This window comes from Myodes glareolus, chromosome 9 (assembly GCF_982192425.1).
Source record: "Myodes glareolus chromosome 9, mMyoGla1.1, whole genome shotgun sequence".
In the NCBI taxonomy this organism is placed as follows: domain Eukaryota; kingdom Metazoa; phylum Chordata; class Mammalia; order Rodentia; family Cricetidae; genus Myodes; species Myodes glareolus.
This window is the reverse complement of record NC_142034.1, coordinates 40460561-40468185: the sequence shown is the minus strand read 5'-3', so window position 1 is coordinate 40468185 and position 7625 is coordinate 40460561.

Genomic DNA, 7625 nt, shown 5'->3' with positions numbered 1-7625 from the left:
GTATTGAAGCAAGTAGCTGTTCTATTTGTCATTAGTATCATGTAACAACAGTCTTTTGCCTTCTCCCACCCCCACTCCCTGCCATTGTATTGGGATATAAAAGTGTATGGGAAATTAAACACAGGCAGACTGTGTACTCAGAACTCAGGATTTAGGATCCACTGGGCTGCCCTCCCGATACTATCCTATGCTTGTTTGTTATTTTCATTCGTGTCTTCACTCTCTTTACTTATTTTTCTAATCCCCATGCCCCTACCCTGGTAGGTGGTGTCCTTGTTGAAGCTGGTCCCTGACATGTAAAAGCTGGTCACAGTCGTGCATAATCTGTCATCTCATGGAGAGTGACAGAGGAGTGGAGACAAGCGGATACCGGGAGCTCACTGACCTGCCAGTCTAAAATAAACAGTGAGCTGAGAAACTTTGCTGTTGCTAGAAGGAGTCTCTGTTCCGCTTGTCCCTCTGTCCCTCTGGGCCAGTTTCTCTCTGCTTGACTGTTCCCAAATAACCACTCAGAAGCTTAGTAACAGTTACAACTAATTGGCCAATGTCCCAGACATTTTATTGGTTGCTTAGCTCTAACTATAAATTAACCCATTTCTATAGTCTGTATTTTACCATGAGACTTGTGACTTGTTTTTCACATCTTGCTTCTTGGGCAGCTACATGGTATCTCCCCATCTCTGACATCTCTCTCTCTCTCTCTCTCTCTCTCTCTCTCTCTCTCTCTCTCTCTCTCTCTCTCTCTCTGTATCTTTGTTATGACTTTCTGCCTAGCTTTACTCTGCTAAGCTATTGGTCAAAAAAGCTTTATTCATCAACCAATAAAAGCAACACATATACAGAAGGACATCCCACATCATTGCCCCCTTTCTGTCTGACTAAAAAGGAAGGTTTTAACTTTAACATAGTAAAATTACATATAACAGAACAATTATCCAGCAAGAATTACAGTTACACTTAGTCTACCTGTATTAGACAAAATTAAAGAAAATACTTTATCATCTAGCCTATCTTAGTAATTCTAAAGTTTTATATTTATCTTTTATTATAACTAAAGAAAACTCTAACTATCTGTCTTGAACTCCAATCAAAGACCCCAGAAGGATATAACATTACCTAAACAAACAGGAAGTGCATTGTAAGTAACTTCCAAAACTCTAAAATTGACAAAGACATCTCACAGCCTGGACAGTCACTTGAAGTTCTTTTACAACATTGGAGCATCTATCTTCAGCCTATAGGTAGGCCCATAGTATCTGGCAGACTTAACCTTGTACTGGCAAAGTTTGTTAGTTGTTTTCTTCCGTGTCCTGCAGAATGTCTGGCAGTTTCTTCTGTGGATCAGGAACCCTGAAAGACCATCCCATCTTTTGGAAAGTTCAGCGTCACTTTCCTAAGGGTCCTCCATGTTCAGTTCATACCGCATACTATCAAGCAGTCCAGGCAAGAATAGTTTCTTACCCAAATGGTTAGCTTTATTACACTGAAGGCAAATTCCATAATAAGTTTCTTCAATGCCCATCATCCTCTTTGAAATAATTGTGCTACCAGAAGCAGACATATCTCATTGTCAAGAAAAGTCTAAGTTCTTAAAACATTTTTTAAATGCCATATTCCATAGGTCTTGGGAGTGTTAAAGATTATCTAATTGAAATTAATTAAAATATATCTCTGTATATCTAGAAAATCTAACTAATATGACTGAAAGTTTGATTATTATATATAACTATTAATCTAAATTTACTAATTATACATTACATTTTAAAATAAGCTGTATAAACATAATACCTTAAACAAGAGTAGAAATAAGAGTAGAAATATATATGTATTTATTTATATATGTGTATATATAGAGTGTAACAAAATTGATCTTAAAGTTCTATAAATAGACCAAAATACATGCTAATGTAAAGTATTTGTTTCTATATCATATCTGCCCCTTTCTTAAGAAAGAGATTGACTGTGACCATAAACCATTTGTAACCAAGCCCTCTAAAAGGAAAATAAACATTTATAAACAATATTTTAGGAATTTGGGCATAGTTTTCTCCAAACTACTTCCTGCTGCTTGTTGAGTGACGTATTTTTAGGATTCACAGAGACCTTTCATTGGGAGTGGGGGAGAGTCTTGTTCCATCAAACCACATTAGCCTGGAAGGAATCCACAAGTTCCCATCCCCTGTGGAAACAAAAGCAGACCCTCTTTTCCAAAGCAACATATCCTTAGACTCAAATTTAAAATATGTATGTTGGTTTAGCTTAGCAGTCCCCAGAATCAAATGTCTCTCTGTAGTCAAAAAACTCAAAGAAAGCAGGATGGTGGTAGCACATGTCTTTAATCCGAGTACTTGGGAGGCAGAGGCAGGCAGATCTCTGTGAGTGTGAGGCCAGCCTGGTTAACAAGAGTTAGTTCCAGGATAGCTTCAAAGCTACAGAGAAACCTATCTCAAAAAACAAAAATAAAAAAAAAATTAAAAATTAAAAGGAAACACAATATATATAATTCAGACTCTGTATACTTTTCATCTTTCTGTGGGGATGGATATATATATATATATATATATATATATATGTATAAAATCACTCTACTACTTTTTGAGAATTTTTAAATCATTTTAATCTATAACTGTTTGTACTCTTTCTTTTCTCTTTCCCAAGCCTACACACATTTACCAAACACACTGTGTTCAGAGGTCTTCTATGTCTGGATTTGTCCTTATTGATTATCTGAAATCCTTTTCTGACCAGGAGCATTTTTAAAATGGTAAAAGTTAAGGTAAACCTTTAACTCCCAATATTTTTTACCTCTACCTAAACCATGATGGGTGGGTGGTAATAGAGAGGAGAGGATGGAGTGGATTGACAAAAAAAACAGAAACAAAAACAAAAACAAAAAAAAAACCCAACAACTAAGGATGTAAAATCCCTATTGAAATCCATGACTCTATAAGCTAATTAAAAAAAAAATGCTTGGTATCATGGTGCACACCTTTCATCCCATGACTTGGGAGGAGGGAGAGGTAAGCAGATTTCTTTGAGTTTAAGGCCAGCCTAGTCTACACAGCAAGTTCTAAACCAGCTACAAAGTAAGACCCTGCCCCCGCATAAAATGGGAGGGAGTTTGAATACAGACAGACACCCTGCAAGGTGAACATTATCCTAGAAGACATGGGTTATTCTACAAAAGTCTCAGAACCTAGTGAGGGATACCTCCCTGAATTATTGATTGGGGAGGTCCCAGAGGCCCCTAAAACAATACAGACTATTATCATTGTTCTTGGTTCCCCACCAGAACAAAGCGTTAAATGGTAGACCCTATTGCTAAAGATACAACACTCTCGGACTGTAGGACAGAGAAACCAAGCTGGAACTGTCCTGAAGACTTCCTCCCTGATGACTCCCTTTCATAGTGCTGGAAGGTGCTATGCAGGCTGCTGAGTGAGAAGACATCAATGTTATCCCTGCAGCCAATCTCACAAGGTATAATATTGGCCTTCTAGGCAAGATGTGATCATCGGTGCGATCGTGGCATGAAGGCTATAGGGGCAACCAACTGCTTTTGAATTGGATTTGAGACCTGCTTATGGGAAGGAATTAAGGCCTGGTAGCACCAAACTAGTCAAAGGTCCAAAACTCCGAAGGTCACAGGCTCTACAGAACCTACCACTGTTGTTTTACTAAATGACATGTTGCCTGGCTGTCTTCTAAATATTAATGCTTGTCTCCGTAACAGTGCTGACCTCAACTGTGGCCAGGGAAGATTCTTTCTGTGGTGGTCTGCAGTTAATAACTGGTCAAAATGCTGAGAATAAATATTTAGTGAGGGCTCAGACCTAAATGGAGCATGTATATCAACCAACAACAACCCTCCCACAAAGCCTCAGGGAATACTGGAGAAATCAGGCAGAAAGAATTTAAGAACTGGAGGATGGGGAGGAGCACTCTGAGATGTTGTTTTCTGGACCTGACATGGTTACGGAACTCAGGAACTTACTGGTGCTAATGATCAGGTCAACACGATCAGTCAGCACTCTGACAGGCAGCACTAAGTGGACAAGGTGGGTTATTGACAAAATAGGAGGACATGAAAGCAGACGGGGATGTGGTGGGAGCTCCTAAAAGCGGAAAACTAGGGCTGCATATGATGCGGATGCATTGCTCACATGTATAGGAACAAAGAAGAAATAAAAAAAATACTCTTTTATCTTGTGTAACTTTTTTTTAATTAATACGCATTGGTGTTTTGCCTGCATATGTGTCTGCATGTGTGTCTGTGTGAGGGTGTCAGATCCCATTACTGGAGTTATAGACAGTGGTGAGCTGCCATGTGGGGGTTGGGAATTGAACCTGCATCGTCTGGAAGAGCAGTCTGCACTCTTGACCACTGAGCATCTCTCTAGCCCTATGTTTTTGTTTTGTTTTGTTTTGTTTTTTTAAGAAAGAAAATCACCTAAGGAAGACATGCTAATGTCAGCCTCTGGCCTCCGTATGCACATTCATGAGTGAGCATCCATATATACATAAACACACACACACAGTTACACAAATAATAGATTAAAAAGGAGAAAATTTTATGCTTGTGGACAAGAAGACTCAAACCTATCAAAATGTCAGTTTTTCCCAACTTGATCTCGAATTAGTTCAATCTCAGTCAAAAATCTCAGCAAGTCACTTTGTGGCTACTAGATTGAGATGATTCCAATATTTACATAAAAAGGCAAAAGACCCACAATAGTGAACCTAACTACTAATGGAAAAGAACACAGCTTAGGGGACCAGCTAGTGTCAAGGCTCACTCCAAAGCTACAGTAATCAACATGGCAATATTAATAAAAGAAATACACCAATGACAGGAATACAGAGCCCAGAAGTACAGTTTCACACAAATAGTCTCTAAATAGGAGGGAAAAAAAAGACAAATACTGTACTTTTCTCCCATGTGTGAAACCTAAATTTAAAAAATTATTTATGTATGTGTATTTGTAGGTCATAAAATTAGAGAAGGGATTAGGAGGGGAGGAAGAGATCTTAATGGTGCCAGGAAATGGGGTAATGGAATACCTGTAATAGGAAAGCAGAGGGGGAAACTGATGGGGGAAGGGAGCCAGCTGGAGGTGGAGAGGGCACAAGAAGAGCAGTGGGGAGGGTAACAAGAGAACAAAGTATAATTGCATCATGATGAAATCCATTACTTTGTACACCAACCTCAACTCAAAGATCCACCTGCTTCCGCCTCTCAATGAAAGGCATTAAAAACCATTCCCGGCTTAAAAAGATTCATTTTTTTAGAGGAGCAAAAGCAATAAAATCTTTCAATTATTGGTGCTTGAATAACCTACACATCCACTGCGAAGAAAGAAAGGGGCAGAGAGGACACAAATAACAGCCCCTAACACTCTTAGTAGAAAGCAGTTCGATGTCTCACAGACCTAAATGTAAAGGGCAGAACTTCCCCCATTTCACCAGGGGAACTAAATGAAGGCTACACAGCTCAGGACAGAGCATAATTCAAACCTGACCGTGCCATTCCAAAGCCCTATTTCCTCACCAAACTTTCTCTCTCCTTGATGGATCAGGCCTAACCTTTATAAAGACATGCAAGTTTAGCATGAGAGCACAGCAATTGCTAGCTTTCATTCTAGTTACGTTTCACAGCAGGGAAGGCCCTAGTCAGAGATCTTTATGGGTGCCATGTACTTCTAATCAAGCAAACCAAACATTGTCAAAGACATAACGAACTTCCTTCTAAGGATTTTGAAAATTATCCATTGATAATGAATGATATACTCATGAATTTCATTGCATTGGTGTTTTACCTGCATGTATGTGTCTGTGTGAGGGTGTCAGAGCCTCTGGAACTAGAGTTACAGACAGTTGTGAGCTGCGTGTGGGTGCTGGGAATTGACAGGTCCTTTGGAAGAACAGTCAGTGCTCTCCACCGCTGAGCCTTCTCTCCAGTCACTTCATTCTTTTAGAAGTATTTGCTGGCTGAGTGGTGGTGTCAGAAGCCTTTAATCCCAGCACTCGGGAGGTAGAGGCAGGTGGATCTCTAGAAATTTGAGGCCAGCCTGGAATACAGAGTGAGTTCCAGGACAGTAAGCACTACACAGAGAAACCCTGTCTCAAAAACAAACAAAAGAGTATATGTTGGGTGCCTATTATGTGCAAGCAATTTTCTAGGCACCGAGGATAAAAAGATACATAAAGCACTATGGAGGCAGAGGGAAGCAAGAAGATCCAGGAGTTTCAGACTAACACTGACTTCAGATAGAAGTTTCAGACAGCCTGGGATCTATAGTGAGAGCCTTTCAAGACACAGGGTACAGGGATACAGATATCCACCATACTGCACCCTAAGCTGTAAGTCTGTGGTGTGTTGTATTGTGGAGGGCACTGGGAGTCAAGCATGCAGCCTCTTATTTTCTGATGTCACATTTTCAAAAAAGTAAAATTAAACAGGCAACTGACACAAAAATATATTTTATTTAACCCAACGTAATAAACATTATTTCAGCAGACATTGGAATATATGCACTATTACTATTAATGAGCGATTTTACACTCTGTAGGGAAGGGTTGAGAACTTGTCAGTGAGCAGTGTTCACTCAGAGCATCTCTCGGTTCAGACTGGCCACATTTCTAGCGCTCAGCAACCACATACGTGGCTAGTGATAAAGGGTTGGACAGCACAGGGCTGGGGAAATGTCGAGTACAGTTAAGATTCTCCAGTCAAAATGTTGGTTCTTCCTCATTGGAGGCCTTAAATTTCCTAAGTCCTTCTGATTCTCAAACCCAGGTTTATCCTGTCATAAGTTAAGAGAAGACAAAGAGCCTGTGCCTCATTTCAAACAGGGATCTGGCTGGACTCGGTCCAAAGAGCCTCGCTCAGCGTCCATTCTCCAGCTCGGTAAACGATCTATCAGCTCACTCTGGTCATTCATGTCTTATCAACATACTGAGCGTCTCACAAGCTAAAGTTAAAGCGTAAATTATTTCAAACATGCACTTTCCTCTCCACCCCAAGGCCACTTTGATATACTGGGTTCGCTTGCCTTAGCATCTCCCATGACCAGTTTCAACTTTAGCTACACTAGGCCCTTCGTTCACAACGTTCTTTCCCTACGAAATAAAGGCTAAACTCTTTCACACAAAATAGAACTTCGCTCCAGCATCTGCTCTTTATTTCCCTAACAAAGCACAATTGTTTGCCGTTCCCAGTCTGAACAATGTCACTTACCTTCTACCCTGGATACTTTTAGTTTTGTAAAATTAGCCGCCTCAAACTCACAAAGCCAACCTAAGGTTTAGAAGCAGTAGTACACTAAATGACATATAATAGGGGCCACTGTCCCTGTCGCTCCTTTACAGTTCCCAACTTCCTTTTTAATTGAAGAAGCCTCTTTTTAATTCAGCAAAACTCATGTGGGCAGGAATAGAAAATAAAGGTGGAAACACAGGCTCTTTCCTTCCTGGGCTCACCGCAATAATTTTTTCATTTACTATCTTTACTATCTAAGAATCTGAGACATTCTAGGAACTTCAGGTGCGCTGCGCCCCACCGCCGCCATCGAACCCCACAACTCATCAGTTCAAACCCTCCAGGGCGGAACGGAACAGAGACACAC